General features: G+C 34.9%; 1 protein-coding gene and 1 long non-coding RNA gene across 4 annotated transcripts in view; one reads left to right on the top strand and one right to left on the bottom strand.

Annotated features, from left to right (window-relative positions):
- Positions 1 to 297: 297 nt before the first annotated feature.
- LOC140972173 (uncharacterized) lies at positions 298 to 3,219 on the bottom strand. Of its 2 annotated transcripts, none has more exons than XR_012174449.1 (3): positions 2,493 to 3,219; positions 1,204 to 2,448; positions 298 to 1,128 (listed from the first exon to the last, which is right to left on the bottom strand). It is a non-coding gene; the product is annotated as an uncharacterized lncRNA (long non-coding RNA). The 2 variants fall into 2 exon arrangements; XR_012174448.1 differs by having other exon boundaries at positions 298 to 2,177; positions 2,278 to 2,448.
- An 853-nt stretch (positions 3,220 to 4,072) lies between these two features.
- LOC140973497 (ribonuclease E/G-like protein, chloroplastic) overlaps positions 4,073 to 19,904 on the top strand; it is a 26,338-nt gene continuing 10,506 nt past the window's right edge. For both annotated transcript variants that reach the window (XR_012174638.1, XM_073436356.1), the window contains exon 1: positions 4,073 to 4,263. The gene's annotated coding sequence lies outside the window, so the exon portion shown is untranslated. The remainder of the gene's footprint in view (positions 4,264 to 19,904) is intronic.

Genomic DNA, 19,904 nt, shown 5'->3' with positions numbered 1-19,904 from the left:
TTATAATTCCACTAAAATTCATAATAATAGAAACTAAAAAATTCATAACAAATTTCATTACATATTCACTTTACTGAATATATATCGAAGCATATAAAATTAATGTTTATTGTATATCGCCACTCGACCCAATTTATCGAAGCATATGAAATTAATGTTTATTGTATATCGCCACTCGACCCAAAATTGGGTCGAGTGGGTTGAGCGTTATCTCGACCCAAAATTGGGTCGAGCCATAACCACTCACTCGACCCAAAAATGGGTCGAGTGGGTCGAGCCACACAACCCTGGCTCGACCCACACGACAACGTGAATTGGTTTCATGGTTTAAAATAGATACCTACACGACCACATCCTCGACCCAATGAATCGAACCAATTTTCATTGTTTAAAATAGATTGAGTGTATGGATCACATACATTAACTTAAAATCAATATAAAGTATCATATAAATGTTTTAATCCAACGACCATAATTTATTCCAAATACAACAACAACAGTAATGCCTAAATTATTCAATCTTCTCATCGTTGAGTTGATAAGCATTTTCCCTAAACATGGTATAAGCTGCTGTCGCTAAATAGTATATTCCACATTCACCGCTACAATGAAAAAACAAACTTAAAATATACATTGATATACATTGAACAATAATGAAATAATAATTTTTAAAATAAAAAATTTTAACCTGGTTTTTTGATTAGGAAAATTTTCTGGCATAAATATACTTCATCTTTCCGAAGCATCAACACCCAATATATGTGGAAGCATAATGGAGAAAGGGTTAATAAGTTTATGCAATGTCTTGCCCGACCTATCTACGCTGCTGTCTGAATCCATGATTGTGATATTCTTACGGCTAGGCAAAACCTTTAACAAAACCCAATGCCCAGTAAGATGAAAGGGTATCAAAATTATTTTGGCTTTGTTCCATGGAATAACCGGCCACTCATCAATTTCTGCTCTCACATAGGATATCAAAAATTCTATATTATTCTCTCCACCCTCATTGAAAGCACTCGAAACTAGCTGATGAAAATCCACGTCCATCAATGACACCTCATGTGACATTAAATGTGAGTACGTCCTTTGTAATTGGAGCAACACTTGACAACATTCTTGAATATGCTAAAAGTGATAAAGTGAAATATGTTAATTACTAACTCAACGTAAAAAACAAAAAGAAAATAAGAAAAAACTTACTATCTCAGTCAACCAAGAAGCAGGTATCCGCAATACACGAAACCACGAGCTATCGTAGGACGAACACAACCCAGATATCCTCGTATTTTCCATACAAGAATTAATCTCAGCACTTACTCGTGGCCACGATCTATTGGCGAACATTCTAGCTCTTTTCTCAAAAGTCAAAGACATCATATCATTCATAAGATGATGACACGGTTCCTCGTCTGTCATAGGCTCTTCCTTCACTGTGAACAATCTTAACTTATGGCCCGAAGTTTTTTCAAAAGCTCGAGTCAAAGACGGATCGCTCACAAGTCAAATATTTGGATACACCTCATCTACTCTCAAAAATGAAATATCTTCATATCTATGCCTTGATGTCTCGCCTTGATCTGAGAGAATAATACATACAATTTTGTCATTTTTCATACAAAAAATTAAAAATCATATAAATATTGATAAAATTTACAAACATTGGCATTCATTGAAGGTAATCTCCCAATTATATCCTTCAAACTCGAGATATCGTCATGCATATTTTTCAATTGATTTATTATATCGGCTTGGTACTTTTGTATCGTCCCAACTTTATCCTCCAAACTTGTGAAACGAAGTTCATACATATTTGCATGAGATGTATGATCTCTATGCATAGATGTATGTCTCATGTGAGTCAATGGAGGAGAAGGTTGATTCATGTGTGAAGGACTACGAGATGGCAGAGAAGATTTTCTGACTTTATCTCGAGATGATTTGGAGTATGTATATGTGAATGGCTAGAGAAACGGTTGATCCTCAGTCTCAGTCTGTACACCCAATTCATCCTCTGGATCTTCCAATGGATCTTGAGTGCAAACTACTTTGATACCCTGGCAAATTAACTCTGTAATGTGATTGATTATCACATTATTAGAATCAACAAAATTGCCAGTCATATAATGCACAGACAACAGCTCTTCCATGGTGGGAATGAGCATCCCCAAAATATCCTATATTAATCATTAACAATAAACATGAAATTAGTTAACTGTTAATGAAAAATGTATTAGATAATACAAAAAGTAAATAAAATGAATATTTTGTATTTACCTTGGTATATACATTTTTAAATGCTTTGTTCACGTAATCCATGGAAGGGGAATGGTTTTTACTCCATTTCCTAGTCAACCAATGACACATCCAAGGTATCGGTACATTGGGACCTTCCCGACGTCTAGCAAACACTTCAGCAATTGCTAGAAAATATTCATAGGCCAAAATCTAGAGAACGAGAATATTTCATTTAATGAACAATATTTAGTTACCTGTAAAGGATGAATAAATCTACTTATATGGAAGCTACCGCACCTACTGAAATCTGGATCATTCCCACGGCGTGCTACCAAATTTTCATAGCTTCTGAACTTAGTTTCAAGATCTTTTCTAAGTCCATAAATTACTTCTTCGAAAACTATTCTACCCTAGGGATAGTTTATAAAACTATCAAAGTTATTTAATAATCTAATTCATTCTAAATCCACTGTATCATTTTTATTTTTTCTTTGTCTACCTAATACACCTACTACGAACAAAAGACAGGCCAATTTCACCTTCTCAATGTCTATCCCTTCCCCTAAATCATTCTCATACTCATCAATTCTATCTATCAAAATCCCCCAAACCTATACAGTCACTTCCACCAAAATGTCTCTCCCTAAATTCATCTTTTTCGGGTATCATAGGATAAAAGTTTGAACAATTTAGGTCAGTTAACAAACAATACTCTAACAATAAAAATCGTAAAGGTCGTTTACGATATATCATCCAAAATTCATCACTTCCACTGTCATAACTTTTCCTACTCATCAAAAACCATAACAATTGATTGGAATTGTTATAATCCTTAGCACATAAAATTAAATTACCGAATTGAGTATACTGCACCAAATATTCTATCTCTTTCTCATTTAAAAATGATACAATCTTCCTACAGATCTAAATGTATCTTGATCCTAAAGTTAACTCGCATTCAAAGAACTGATTCCTTCCAAGTTTAGTGAGGAAGTAAATATGCAGAAAAAAACAAAAAACAAAAAGATTATTAGTTGTCAAAATTTAAAATTAAACCGTGTGTGTTCATTTTAAATTGGGTCGAGATGGGTCGAGCTCGACCCAGGGTGAAGAGCGCACGACCCAGGGTGAAGAGCTCTTCACCCTGGGTCGTGAAGAGCTCGACCACACGAGCTCTTCACACTACTCGACCCAGGGCTCGAGCAACGACGAGACCCAGCGAATCTACTTGGTGTGAAGAGCTCGACCCAGATTCACACCTAGGTCGAGAACAGATGATTTCACATCTCAAAATAAATTTCTTACCAATACGTGATTGTCTCGTTGGATTTCTTACAGAGGAATACCTTGTAGACTCGTAGTTAATTGTTAGCCAAAAACCATAACAATGGATGCAGGATACAAGGAAGGTTGAGAAGATAAGGATGTTTTGTGAAGATAAGGAATGAAGGGGAAAGATGGGAAAGATTGAGTCGAGTAAGTTTTTTTATTTAATTAAATTATAGATTTTATTATATATAAAATTAAAATAAAAATTTAAATACACTAATGAAAAAATTAATTTTTAAACAAATTTAAAACAAAGGATAAAAAGATAAATTAAATTCACTATTTTTTTTAATAAACACTTCTGTCACTCCGGTTTTCCTATTTTCCCCTTATTTGAAGCTAGTTCCTTTAATATTTTTGTATGAACATAAATATTTGATTGTTTTATTTATAACAAATTGCAACACAGTAAGATTTTACAATATTCTAGTTCTAACATCTAAGTAAAGAGGTTAAATCAAAATCTGTTTTAAAATGAATCGGAATTTTTTATTTTTTTAAAAAAACTAAAGATTCCATTTTCAGAGTAAATGAAATTTTGAGGGCCGGATAGAGATTTATTATTCTTCGAATATTTTGGAAGTAGATAAACATGTTTGAGCGGAGAGACAATACCGTAGAAACAGTTGAAGTGCGCCACTTCCATTCCACGAGTGTCACTCATTTCTCTCTTTCTTGGATTCATTTTCGCCGCAGGTATGCAGTCAATCTTGTTTAATTTATCTGTTTCTCAATTTTTTTGTGTTCAAATTTCCATTGGCTCGGAAGTTGATCGATTTAGATTTCAGTGTTGCAACATAGAATTATTCATGATCATGTTTGTCCGAATGCCTCAATGGATAACCCCTTTTCCAAGCTTCTTCAAATGACGCTCATATGAATGAAATCTTGTCATAGAGTTAATGATGTTACTTTTTTTTGAAACAGATGGGTGGCGGAGATACATTTTTGGGTGTTTGTATTTATATATTGTAAATGGCTTCAGTTTATTTTTTGTTCGAATTGGAAAAAAGGAAAAAAATTCTTGTCCCCTTTTGGTTCTTCCATCGCCGTTCTTCCATCGTAGCACCATCTCCGTCTTTTGGAAATTCGGAGATTACAATCTCAACTCAAGAATTGTTTGGAATTACTAGTGCAATCCAAACAAGGAATTCAGTTTCTGATCGTGGACCTAATTAGACAATCAAAGGAGAAGAGTCGTTCGTAGGGATTTACAAGAAGTACTATCTTCGCGTAAAAATCGGAATATTTTGGAGTCCAAGCGTTAAGAACGCAAATGTATAATTCTAAACTCCCTACGAATGTTTTTAAACACATGACGCCCAAGAACAAAATTTTTAAACTTCCGCTGCGTCTTGGGTGCGAGAACACGATGTCCCAACAGTTGTATCAGAGCAGGTAATTCTTAATCGTGTGTTTTAATTAAATTTTGTTGAGTTTATTATTTCTAACCGCGTAAGAATTTTTATGAAAAAGCCCCTATAAATTATTTTTGAAAAATCTGTTTTTGAAAAAAAAAATAAAAAATCTGGTCTGCCTGGAACTGTTTCGGGCAGATGCTCGCCGCAGCCCGATCGGATCAAGCAGCGGGCGGGCGGGCTCGACACGTGAAGAGAAAGGAGATCATATTATTGGACTCTTCTCAAACGTGAGGCAAAATTACGTAAGAGTTGCAGGGAGTTGCAATCGGGCTCTACCTTTTGGAAGTTATGATTGGCTGATATTATTCGGGATCATAATTTCACAATTGGGCCTTGCATGCTCACTAAGGAAATTGGATTTCTCGTTTGTCATTAGAGGGTGGTGAAAATGTCAAAATAGTGGGAGGCGATTCGTAAAAACAAAAGTCCATATTTTACGTCTTACAAAATATTTCAAAATAGTCGGTAACGTTTATTCTGTTTCCATATCAGTATATTTATGATTTCGTCGCGTAATTCATATCTGTTATTAAAACAAGCTAACTGAACACTAATTTTCAAGATTGGCTGGGAAAATTGTTCTAAATTCGGAGAAAATAGCATTCACACTAATGTCAGTCTTGCTGAACTGACAAAGCATGCAAGATGGTGGGACCATAGTATGCAAGTTAAAGTGTTATATGCTTGGTTCTATGTCAAATGAACTGTAGAGACAGTTTGAGGAAATGTTAAATGTTGTTGACATTCAAATACACATGCAAAAGTTGCTTAGTGAATGAAACTCGCATAATGATGCACAACAAATAAACACGATTTCAACAACAACCAAAACAAAACAATATAGTCTAAACCAAGCACATTTGTGGCACGTTAGGTTGGGACATATTTCCCAAAGAAAGATTCACAAGCTAGTGGAACGTGCACATAATCTGTTGGATTTGATCCAAATAGATGTGTGTGGCCCGCTAAGTTTTAGCGTGAGATATGGTCATTCCTACTTCATCACCTTTACCGATGACCATTCGAGGTTTGTGTATGTGTATTTGATGAAATACAAGTCTGAAGCCTTTGAAAAGTTCAAAGAATTCAGAGCAGAAGTAAATAAACAGTTAGGAAAAAATTATTAAAACACTATGATTAGATCGAGATGGAGAATACTTGAGTACTGAATTTCAAGACTACCTTAAAGAGAATGAGATTCTCTCACAGTGGACTCCGCCTGCCACACCCCAGTTGTATGGTGTGTCAGAACGTTGTAATCGGACGAGATGGACATGGTTCGATCTATGATGGGATTCACTGAGTTACCGCCATCCCTTTGGGGATATGCGCTTGAAACAACGGCGAGATTGTTGAATCAAGTCCATACAAAGACAGTGAATAAAACTCCATATGGGATATGGATGGGAAAGCCGCCCAAATATTCTTGCTTAAGAATATGGGGATGCTCTGCTTACGTGAAGCAGGCAGTTGGAGACAAATTGGATAGTAGAGCCAATTTGTGCTACTATGTGGGATATCCGAAGAACTCTATTAGATATTAATTCTATTATTTCAGTGAAACAAAGGTGTATGTTTCAAGGAATGCCACCTTCTTAGAGAAGGAGTTTCTATTGGATAGAAAAGGAGGGATGATAGAACTCGATGAGATTCGAGAACCACTTACTACACAGATAGCAGAACCCACACCCAACAGCCAATCAAAGAAACACAAGCTCTCAGAAGATCCGAAAGGATCTCAATACCGCCTAAGCCTGCTTCTTAAAGAGGGCCAAGGTGAGCCCATTCCTGGAAGTGATCCAAGAAATTTCAAGGAAGCATTGTCTGATGCCGATTAATCTAGATGGCTTGAAGCCATGTAGTAAGATACGGACTCCATGTATTCGAATCCAGTATGGTCCTTAGTAGATCCATTTGAGGGAATTGTTCTCATAGGATGCAAATGGATTTACAAAAGGAAACTTGGAGCGAATGAGAAGGTGGTGACCTTCAAAGCTAGACTGGTAGCAAAAAGGATTACTCAAAGACAAGGTATTGACTATGAGGAAACCTTTTCTCCAGTCACGGTATTCAAGTCCATTAGGATACTGCCAGCCATAGCAACATGGTATGACTATTAAATATGGCATATGGATGTGAAGACAACGTTCCTTAGTTGGGATATTAAGGAAGATATTTACATATCTCAACCTGGAGGATTCGCATCAATAGAAAGTGAGCATAAGGTATGCAAACTTCAGAAATCCATTTATGGACTCAAGAAAGAATCGAGGAGCTGGAACCTCAGATTTGACAACACTATTAAAGAGTTTGATTTTGCCAAAAATCCTGAGGAACCTAGTGTATACAAAAAGGTTAGTGGGAGTGCAGTGACATTATTAGTTCTTTATGTTGATGAAATACTACTCATTGGGAATGATGTAGGGATGTTGCAGTCAACTAAAGTATGGTTAGTTGGTAAGTTCTCAATGAAGGATATGAGTGAAGCATCATATGTATTAGGAATACAGATCTATAGGGCTAGATCAAAAGGATGCTAGGGCTCACCCAATCCACATATATCGATACCATACTGAGGAGATTCTCTATGGAGGAGTCCATGAGAGGATATCTCCCAATGTCTCATGGTGTGAATCTATCCAAGTCTATGTGTCCTAAGACTGATGAAGAGATAGAAACCATGAGCCACATTCTATATGCGTCTGCCATAGGCAGTATTATGTATGGTATGATATCTACTCGACCTGATATTGCATATGCACTGAGTGTTGCAAGGCGATATAAGTCGAATCCAAATCTACTACATTGGAAAGCTGTAAAGGACATTCATAAGTACTTGAGAAGAACTAAGAATTTGTTCTTGGTATACGGGAGTGGAGAACTAAAATTGGAAGGCTACGTTGATTCTAGCTTCCATTCAGATGTGGATGATTCGAAATCAACCCCTGGATTTGTATTAAAGCTCAATGATGGTGTTGTCTCTTGGAAGAGTTCCAAGCATGACACCACAGAGGATTCGACCACTGAAGCAAGAGTTGGGTGTCATTCCTGTATCAACTGCAGCAAGAGTTGGGTGTCATTCCTCAAACAGTTGATCCAGTCCCGGTCTACTGTGACTACACCGATGCCGTTGCGCAAGCGAAGGAACTGAGGTCTCATCAGCGATCCAAACATATACTGAGGAAGTTCCACATAATCCGGGAGATTGTGGGAAAAGGAGACATATCGGTAGAGAGAGTCTCCTCTGCAGATAACGTTGTTGATCCACTTACGAAGCCCCTGCCATGACCATTGTTTGAGAAGCATCGCGAAGCAATGAGTCTAAGATCTATGGGTAGTTGGCTACAAGGCAAGTGAGAGATTGTTAGAGTAGGTGTCCGGCAATTCAACTTGTGGCTAGGGTTTTTATTGACTCTAATGTAAAACAATCTTTATTTTAATAATATTTTACGATTTTATTTGATTATGGCTTTATACTTTATCTGTGTACTAATTCAAGTTGCATAGATAAAGTCCTAGAATATACAATAGGTAACATGAGGTCTGCATCGGAACGTAAGATCATGAAACTCATTAGGAAGTGTACCATATATTCTAAACAGGTTCCTAGTCGAATCACCCGCCTAAAATAAGGATAAAGGTCGCTCGAGCTTGAGACTAACATCTGTGGTGCAAACGTCATGTTTCATCGGCAAGGGCATGGAGATGTCCATTCACATAGATGAGTGATCATATGATGATAGCACTGAACAACCCTCCCTCGGACTATCCAAGTGGTTCCCACTTATCAAGTGGAATAGTCCGAAGTTATGATTGTACACCATTAGTCCTTTGACCCGGGACAATGTAGGGGCTATACGTACTAGCATGCACTTTGATCCGTTTACCGACTCCATCGAGGGTCATCAGGTGGCAAGATTGGGTGTAGTTTCGAAATACGTAGGAGCAAATGCATTGTAGTAGAGGATTCACCGTTCGCCTACGGGTGAAGATATCCTATGTGATTTGATAAGTTAATAATGCAAGGAGTCTCTGGCCAGAGCAAGAAATGTGCTTTAGGGAAAGGTGTTTTCCTAGTTGCACATACTATGCCACTGTTAGTACTCAAAGATAAATCACATCGTTATCGAATTTATATACAACTCTCGATATACCAATGGTTGCAGATTCGATCGGGATATATGTGTTGAAGGGACCATACTGTACACTAACCATGACTAAAGGTTCTTGCAGGCACTATCAGTGATACCTAGGGGATCATGGGGCGATGCTACTAGACGCTCATACCATGATCCGATGGGTGCGATCATAAATGAGTACTGACAATTTTGATCAAGGTGTTGATGTAAAGAATGTGGTTAACTAGGGTAAACCCGAATAAAAATAAATGTTATTCTGAATCACATGGAGATGTGAACCCACGGCTAGCTGTATCCCTGAACCATTGAGGGTCACACAAGTATCGGATTATGTGTTCCCGTTGAGATATTCAAATTTCAAAGAGTTGGAATTTGGCGATTATAGTTTGATGGAGATCAAACAGGAAGCTTATAAAGGAGTTTATGAGTTGATTCCATAGAATGGAAGAAATTGAAGTTAGCATAATTTCTAAATAAAGAAGGATAGTGGAACTGCCTGTTTTTTGAAGGAGTTCACTAAAACTGGCAGCTGCCAAATATGGTAACTGCCATATATGGTAAGTTCTAAATTTGGCAAATGAAAATTTTGATCTTCGAAATTTTCGATTTTCATTATATGAACAAGATTTGTATCCTTGACACATCGACGCTCTCGGATCATCGATCGGAGTTATTTAGTGAATTGAGAATTTACTAATTAAATGATTGTGCTAGTAGTAGTGACTACTAACATGCACAAATTCTCATAAATATTCTAGAGGAGTCTAGAATTTAAATTAACCAATAAGTTAGTTTAAAAATTAAATAATAGTTATTTAATTTAATATACATATACATGTATTTATTTTATATGGTGATAAAAAATATGTGTATATGATATTATTATATCATGTATTATTAAATGTTAATAAATACATTATATATTAATTATTTGGGAGTTTAAATATAATGAAATTATTGTAGTCCTTGTGGGAGAGGGACTCCTAATTAGATTAGGAGTATAACTCTATAAATACACCATTAGGGCTCATTGTTGGATGATGAAAATTGCACACAAAAACCACTCCAAAACCTCTCCTCCCTTGGTTGAAAAGCTCTCGGCCATAGGAAGGAAAAAGGAAAAAAATTCTTGTCCCTTTTTTGTTCTTCAATCGCGGTTCTTACATCGTCGTACCATTTCCGTCTTTTGGAAATTCGGAGATTACAATCTCAACGCAAGAATTGTTTGGAATTACTAGTGCAATCCAAACAAAGAATTCAGTTTCTGATCATGGACCCAATTAGACGATCAAAGGAGAACAACCGTTCGTAGAGATTTACAAAAAAGACTATCTCCGCGTAAAAATCGGAATAGTTTGGAGTCCAAACGTTAAGAACGCAAAGGTATAATTCTAAACACCCTATGAATGTTTTTAAACACACGACGCCCAAGAACAAAATTTTTAAACTTCCGCTGCGTCTTGGGTGCGAGAACACGATGTCCCAACAATAGGGACACGTGAATGTAGTTTTCTCTTGATCTTCTGGTGCTATAGCAATCTGGTTATAACCTGAATAACCATCTAAAAAGCAATAATGACAATAAGCAACAAGTCTATCAAGCATCTGATCAATAAAAGGCAATGAAAAATGATCTTTACGTGTGGCATTATTTAACATCATATAATCAATGCATACTTGCCAACCAGTCACAGTACAAGTAGATATTAATTCATCATTCTCATTTCTTACCACAGTTATTCCACCCTTTTTAGGCACTACTTGCACATGAGACACACAACTACTGTTAGAAATAACATAAATCATACCAGCATTCAACATTTTCAGCACCTAATTTTTTTACAACCTCTTTCATAGCTGGATTCAACCTCCTCTGGTGATCCACATAAGGAGTATACGACTCCTCCATCAAAATTTTATGCATGCATATGGTGGGACTAATTCTCTTAATATCAGAAATTGACCATCCTAATGCAATTTTAAACTTCCTCAACATTCTCAACAGTTTATTTTTTCATCACAAGTAAGGGAGAAAGAGATGATTACCGGACATGTCGACTTCTCACCTAAGAATGCATAGCAAAGTTGGCTTAGCAACTCTTTCAAATCAAGAGAAGATGATATTACCTCTGTTTGCTCTTCTACCTTCAAATCCTCGAGCTGTGCATCCTTGTTTCTTTCTTTCTGCAAACCATCAAGAGCCAAAAGTTGCTCTTTTACTTCCCAATCATCTTCCTCAGTAGTTCCAACAGCACCAACCAAACATCTCTCCAAGGGATCCCTAGTTCCTGCACAATCAAGAGACAAACATGAGTCTATAACATCAATGCTTTTACACGTACTTACCTCATTTGATCGCTTCATGTTATTATAGATATTAAAAACAATTGCTTCTCCACCAAATCTTAAGGTGAGTTCTCCCTTATGCACATCTATCAATGCTCTCCCAGTCGCTAGGAACGGTCTCCCGAAGATTAATGGAACATCGTGATCTTGTTCCATATCTAGAATTACAAAGTCAGCAGGAAAAATAAATTTATCCACTTTTACCTGTAAATCTTCAACGATCCCAAGTGGATACATGAGACTTCTGTGCAAGCTGCAAGGTTATATGGGTTGGTTTAACCTCTCCAAGCTCCAACTCCCTGTAAATAGAAAATGGCATCAGATTAATACTCGCTCCTAAATCACGTAAAGCTCTACTATATTGAGTACCACCAATAAAGCAAGGAATAGTAAAACTCCTTGTATCTTTTAATTTCTATGGTAGCTTCTTTTGCAGAATGGCGCTACACTCCTCGATCAGCTTCACGGTCTCATACTCCTGCAGCTTCCTCTTCTTAGACATCACATCTTTAATGAACTTTGCATAGTTTGGCATTTGTTCCAACGCGTCCGCAAATGGAATAATGATGTGAATCTTCTTGAAAATTTCTGAGAACTTTGCAAACTGATCATCAATGTTCTTCGACTTAAACCTCTGAGGGTATGGAAGGGTCGGTTTCAGTATAGGAGTCTGTTCAACTTCAACTCCAAACTTGGACTCCTTCATTTTGTTCTCCTTTCTATCCTTACACTCATCTTCTTCTTCAACTATCTTCTCGTTTTCCACTGTCTCCTCGGGTCTTTCAACTTCAAGTTCTTTACCACTCTTCAAGGTGTCTGCCTTGCACTGCTCTCCTGGATTTACTTCAGCGTTACTAGGAAACTGATCTCTGTTTTGATCTTTCAATGCATTTGCCATCTTTCCAATCTGTGTCTCAAAAGATTTCATTTTGACACCCATATTTCGCAAGTGAGTCTCCATACTATCTAGACGAGACTCAGTCTTAGCCATCCTCTTACTAGATTCAGCAACAAACGTCCCAATTAAATCCTCAAACGAAGGCTTTCCTTCCCCTTTTGATGTATTGAACCCCGGTGGAAGATTCAACACATTCTTATTATTTGCAAATGAAAAATTCTCATGATTTCTTAAACCAGGATGATAAGTATTAGGGGGAGGGTTACCTCAATATCCTCCGTAGCCACCAAACTTCCAGTTGTTGATATACTGAGCTTCTTCAGGAAGATGTGCTTCTTCAACAACAACTTGTGCACCTTCAGTGTCTGATGTGCTCACTTTATTAATAGCTGCAATCTGCGTAGTCAATGCTGAAACTTGGGCAGTGAGTGATGTAATAAGATACACAGCATAAACTCCAACTGTCTTCTTTGCTCCAGACCTCTCAGACGGCCACTAGTAGCTATTAATAATCATCTGCTCAAGCAAGTCATAAGCTTGATCAGGAGATTTGGCAAAGATTGTGCCACCAGCTGCTGCATCCATAGTTCCTCGTGTCTGCCCATTCAGACCATTGTAGAATAATTCAATATGTACCCAGTCTTTAAAACCATGATTTGGACACCTTCTCAGCACCTCTTTATACCGTTCCCATGCCTCATACAGCTGCTCAAAGTCAGTTGCCTAAAAGTACTGATCTCGATATTCAACTGTGCAGACTTCGCAGGGGGAAAATATTTAGCAAGGAACTTCGTTGCTAACTCCTGCCATGTCGTGATGCTACCCAAGGGAAGCGATTTGAGTCATCCTCTTGCCTGGTCCATGAGAGAAAATGGAAACAAACCCAGTCTAATAATATCGTCAGATACATTATTCATATTTACCGTATCTGTGATATCTAGGAAATTCCTCAAATGAACGTGTTGTGACTTTGATTGTTGCACTCCCAATAGCAGGTTGTCCGCAAGTAGTATAATTCGGTTAGTCCGATATCGTATCCACAGGGAAGCTACGGTAATTACAAGTCCACTACAATGTCTTTTTGTTTTTGTTTCTGTTTTTGTTTTTCTTTTAATTGTTTGAATCTTTAATTGATAATTTTTAATTGTTCAAATTTTAATTTAAGTAGTTGAGATTAGAGGATCCACTCTTGATATTTTAATAAAGTTAACATTAATGAACATTATTGAAATCCACTTAATAAAATGGTTCCAATATATTAAATAATCATATTTATATTATGTTATATACTATTTTCTTATAAGTATAAAATATATACCAAAACTTATAAATGTTGTCAAGTATTTATTGTGCTATATATATTTGTAAACACTAAATCAAGGTTCCCACTACCAAACTAACATTTAAATGGTAGCAAGAAATTAATAATATGATATACTGATATATAATAAATCAAGGCATCCACTTTAAATGGTTGGTAAAACCAAACAAACATATAAATGGTACCAAGAATTTAGTGTAACATATAGTAACAATAAATCAAAACTCCCACTTATAAGTAGGGTATAAAAATGCTTAAAGAAATAAATATAACATAAACAATAAATAATGATTAAATAATATAAAACATAGATTCTTACCTTTTAATAACCTTATTATCATGCCAAGAGTTTCACCTTATCATCTCAACTTTAGGAAGTTAGCTATTCATTATTCAAAGTGTAAAACTTTGAATATGAAATTAACATGCTAATTGTATTTAAATGAAGAAATAAAGGAAAAATATAGAGAGAAATATTATGAACTCAAAGGTTTGTTCATAGAATGAGGGATATCTCAATACATTACAATGCACCCCTATTTATAGCCAAATTTGGGGAGACAACCACAAATAAAATATTATTTTTTTACACATAAGTCTTCATTGGTGTTCCAAGATATTATATTATATTACACATCACTTTTGAAAATCTTCTTCTCCGAATTTGCTTCTTCACATAAAAAGAAACATGTGGATAATTGAGTTGTCTAGTTGTGGTATTTTTTTCAAACCATTTGACCAAGTAATTTGAGAGATATGGTCAAAATACTAGAGCATGGTAAAACTGCCACTCCTTTGGTAACTTTATTTGTTGCTTAATTTGATCCCAATTGTGAGAGGATTTTTATCTCATGCTTGTCAACAATATTGTAGATATTATAATCAACTTTCTACAGGTCCAAGAATCATCTTAATCCCATTTGCAACGCCAAGTTTATTCTTGTTTTATCGAACCTGTAAAAAATAGTAAAAACTTGTAATTACACAACAACTTATATTTTATACAATTTATTATAAAACATATAATATTTAAACATTTAATAAAACAAAAACTATATATTTATATTATAAAACATTTAATTAATGTACAATTTTTATGTTTATCACACCTCCCAACCAGCTTATTGCTAGTCCCTAGCAATTTAAGCGTTAATAGCAATACAAAACATATTGATTAATTTAAATAGAAATGTAATCAAAACTATCTAAGTGTTTAAATTAAATTTGAAAACTGTCAAAGTTATATCAAGATCATCATAATTATAATTTATGAAATAATTTGAGATGATCAATTCAAAGCTTATTTCAGGTAGTTAAATGTACACGGCCTTCAGAAATTCCTAGTAAGAGTCTCAACTCCATATCCTCACAGGTTAATAAATGTTTCAATTTATGGCAACGATTTCTCTCATGGAGTTGGAATACAGATAAATGCTCAGAAAAATGGTTTACAGAATGCAGACAGACAAACGAGCCAAACTAATCAAAAGATAGAAAATCCATTGATTCAAAATCTAGTTGTTCTTATTATATATTTTTTTCTGATTTTTTTTCATAACATCATGGAATCAGACTAAGTTTATGCTTCTTGACCACATATTTATTTAATTTGTACAATAAATTTCTCTCTTTCTTTCTTTTTTTTTTATTAGAGATATATGGGTCGTAGCATATAACTTAAAAATTACATAGATCTTCAATATTTTTCTTTTTGTTTTTTTTTCTTCGGGAAATATCATTTTTTTTTTAAAATAAGACTCAAGATCTAAACAATAGATAGCCTCTCTCATGATCAATAAAAGCTCGAAAGCTGTTTTCTCAGTCCTCTCCACTCACTCACAAAATATGTGTGAGTTTAAAATTTTAGGCACTCTTATAAGGTATATCTTGGGCCATATACTTTAATACCTGATTTTATCACAATGGTTAATCACTAAAAAAGATTTCATAAATCATATTTTTATATTGATCAGAATATTAAAATTGACATTTTTTCAAATAAAAATTTAAACATCCTTAAATAGATTAATACATGTTCTAATTTAAACCTTTCAAACATGTAATGTATGATATTTTTGCAAAAATTACTAAGATACAATCAATAAACATGGTTTTATTTTAAAATAATATATTTTTTTAAATATATATTTTTTATTATTAAATTTTTTTAATATTTTTTTTATAAGTTTGTTCTCCCCCCAAACAGAATATGACATTGTCCCTAATGTCAAAATAACTATTAATAAAGAGTACATAATGAAAGAGATATCACCTTGAATTTTATTGAAGATAACAAACTGAAACAAACGCAAACCAATCCACGACTTTTGAATCAATGATCCAACTTTCTTTTCTTACTGCTTGATTGCGACCAATTGATCTTTGCTATCATCGGATCAGGTTTATGAACAAAAGCTTCCAAATCATCAATTAATTGGTCGGCAGTCGAAGCAGAGATGAGCATCCTTCGTGAATTTTCTGAAATGAAATTCTGTTCCACAGCTTTATCAAGAAATGTCAACAAACTGTCATAATAATTATTGATATTCAACAAGCCCACAGGTTTATTATGGATATTAAGTTGTGCCCAAGAAACAGTGTGAAAAATTTCTTCTAATGTACCAAAACCACCTGGTAATGCGATAAAAGCATCAGAATTTTCAATCATTTTGGTGATTCTTTCATACATTGAAGAAACTTTTAATTCCTCCCCAATCGTAACACCTATAATATTTCCTTCAGCTAAAGCTGTAGGAATAATACCCAAAACCTGACTACCTCCAAGATGTGCAGATGTTGAAACAGATCTCATTAACCCAATATTACCTCCCCCATATACCAAGTGAATTTTTCTCTCAGCCAATATCTTTCTAAGATTATTTGCTGCTTCTACAAACACTTCATTTTTTCCAGAACTCGACCCACAAAATACACAAATATTTTTCAATGTTTGTGCCGAGGATCCAGCCATGTTTTTACTTTCTTTTTGGTCTGCGAAAATAGAGAGAAAGATGAGATATTTTATAGGGGTTATATGTTATCATGACAAAACCATGGGTCACAGTTGTAAATAGAATAAACAGTAAAAACAATAATAACACACATGCATATAAACAGTAGTGTGATTGTGGCTTACAATTTTCCTCTGGTTTTACGTCCAGAAACGGCTTCAACGCCTTCTATGTTAATAAAACCAATTTTATCTTCTCTGTTATTGGAAACATATCCCAAAGATTTGCATCGTTTGTCACAAGTCCATCTTGCACATTTATGACAACCCCCTAAACTTTTGGCCCTTCGTTTTTTCGCATAAGTACTTGTTCCTAATCCAGGCATATACCGAATGAGTAATGACTGTTGAACTTCTCCTCCTAATCAGACCTTAGCTTCTATTACAAGACGAATATCTTCTGGAATTCCTTTTCGCATTAACAATCTCAATCTTTCACACCTACTTGCATAAATTTTTCTTAGAACATTTTCAGAAACAGAGGGAAAATATTTACAAATTTTTGAGAGAATTTCATCCATTTTGAAATGAGAAGAAATGATTTTTTTTTTGTATCAGCAATTGTGGGAAACTGATTAAACCGACTATGAGAGCCACGGAGTACCGTTATCCGCCATTTAACCGGGAAAATAAAAAGATTAAGGAAACCTGAAATAAAAACAAACAAAATTAATTGCAATACAAAAAATCAAGGATCGGAAAGGGAAATAAACTCTTCTTTAAAGATTTCATTTTCTAAAAATGGTTTAAGCCTTTGTCCATTTACTTTAAAAACATCACCATTTTTAGGATTTTCAATATCCACAGCTCCATAAGTATACACATGCTTTACAACATATGGGCCTGTCCATCTTGATCGTAATTTTCCTGGGAATATGTGAAGTCGAGAATTATAAAGCAAAACTTTTTTACCAATCTCAAAAGATTTTCTAAGAATTGTTTTATCATGAAATGATTTGATTTTTGCTTTATAAATCCTTGAATTCTCATACGCGTCATTTCTGAGTTCATCAAGTTCATTAAGTTGCAATTTACGCAATTTGTTGGCATCATCCATGCTTGAATTTAAAGTTTTGATCGCCCAATAAGCTTTATGTTCCAATTCCACAGGCAAATGACAATGTTTTCCGTAAACCAACCTATAGGGAGACATATTCAATGATGTTTTAAAAGCTGTTCGATATGCCCAAAGTGCATCATTAAGTCGCAGAGACCAATCTTTTCTATTTGAGTTAACAGTTTTTTCCAAAATTTGCTTTATCTCCCTATTAGCTAATTCAACTTGTCCATTTGTTTGAGGATGATAAGGAGTAGTTACTTTGTGAGTAATACCATATTTTTTCATTAATGAAGCAAATGGTTTATTAACAAAGTGAGTTCCCCCATCACTTATCATGGCTCGAGGAATTCCAAATCTACTAAAAATATTTTCTTTTAAAAATTTGATGACGATTTTATGATCATTTGTTCGACATGGAATTGCCTCTATCCATTTGGAAACATAATCAACTGCAACTAAAATATACAAGTATCCAAACGACGGTGGAAAAGGTCCCATAAAATCTATTCCCCAACAATCAAAGATTTCAATTTCAATAATAGGATTCAAAGGCATCATGTTTCTTTTTGAAATCGCACCCAATTTTTGACAATTTTCACAGATCTTGCAGATTTCGTGGGTGTCTTTAAACAAAGTGGGCCAATAAAATCCACACTGCAGGATTTTTGCAGCTGTTTTCTTTGAAGAAAAATGTCCTCCGCATGCTTCTGAATGACAAAATTTAATGACACTACTTACCTCATTGTCGGGTATGCAACGCCGAAAAATTTGATCCGGACAATACATGAACAGATACGGATCATCCCAATAAAATTTTTTTACCTCATTCAAAAATTTTCTTTTATCTTGAGAACTCCATTGCGGTGGCATTTTTCCTGTCACAAGAAAATTTACTATGTTAACAAACCAAGGTGTAGTAGTAACTGAAAATAGATGTTCATCAGGAAAATTATCGTTAATTGGTTGTTACTAGTCTCGATAAATGATCGGCTACAACATTCTCGGTTCCTTTTTTATCTTTGATCACAATGTCAAATTCTTGGAGCAACAAAATCCATCGTATCAGTCGTGGTTTTGCATCCTGTTTGGTCAACAAATATCTAATAGCAAAATGATCAGTAAACACAATAGTCGTTGATCCAATCAAATAAGAACGAAATTTATCTAATGCAAATATTACAGCAAGTAGTTCTTTTTCAGTTGTGAAATAATTCATTTGAGCATTGTTTAAAGTTCTACTTGCATAATATATCACATAAGACTTACTGTTTCTTCTTTGACCCAATACTGCACCGACTGCATAATCACTCGCATCGCACATGATTTCAAATGGTAAAGACCAATTAGGAGGTTGCATGATAGGAGCTGATGTTAAATGTCGAATGATTTTATCAAAAGCATTTTGGCATTCTTGAGTCCACTCAAATACAGTGTCTTTTGTTAAGAGGTTACAAATGGGTTTAGAGATTAAACTAAAGTCCTTTATAAACCTCTTATAAAATCCAGCATGTCCCAAAAATGAACGAATTTCTTTAATGGTTTTTGGAGGGGGTAAATTGGCAATGACATCAACTTTTGCTTTATCAACTTCAATTCTATGAGATGACACAATATGTCCCAAAACAATCCCAGAATTAATAATGTAATGACATTTTTCCCAATTTAAAATAAGACCTTTTTCCTCACATCTTTTTATAACTTTTTCTAAATTTTCAAGACAATTATCAAATGTACTCCAAAAAATAGTTAAATCATCTATGAAAATCTCCAAACAATTTTCAACCATGTCGCTAAAAATGCTTAGCATACATCTTTGAAATGTTGCTGGGGCATTGCATAAACCAAATGGCATCCTTCTGAATGCAGACGTTCCAAAAGAACATGTGAATGTAGTTTTTTCTTGATCTTCAAGTGCAATGAGAATTTGATAATAACCTGAATATCCATCAAGAAAACAGTAGTAGGGATGACCTGCCACTCTTTCTAAAATTTGATCCAAAAATGGTAATGGAAAATGATCTTTTCTAGTGGCATCATTTAATTTTCTGTAATCAATACACATACGCCAACTAGATGGGACTCGACTTGTTAACAATTCACCTTTTTCATTTTTTATCACTGTGATGCCAGATTTTTTTGGAA

This window comes from Primulina huaijiensis, chromosome 3 (assembly GCF_012295235.1).
Source record: "Primulina huaijiensis isolate GDHJ02 chromosome 3, ASM1229523v2, whole genome shotgun sequence".
In the NCBI taxonomy this organism is placed as follows: domain Eukaryota; kingdom Viridiplantae; phylum Streptophyta; class Magnoliopsida; order Lamiales; family Gesneriaceae; genus Primulina; species Primulina huaijiensis.
This window is presented reverse-complemented; position numbering and strand designations above follow the sequence as displayed.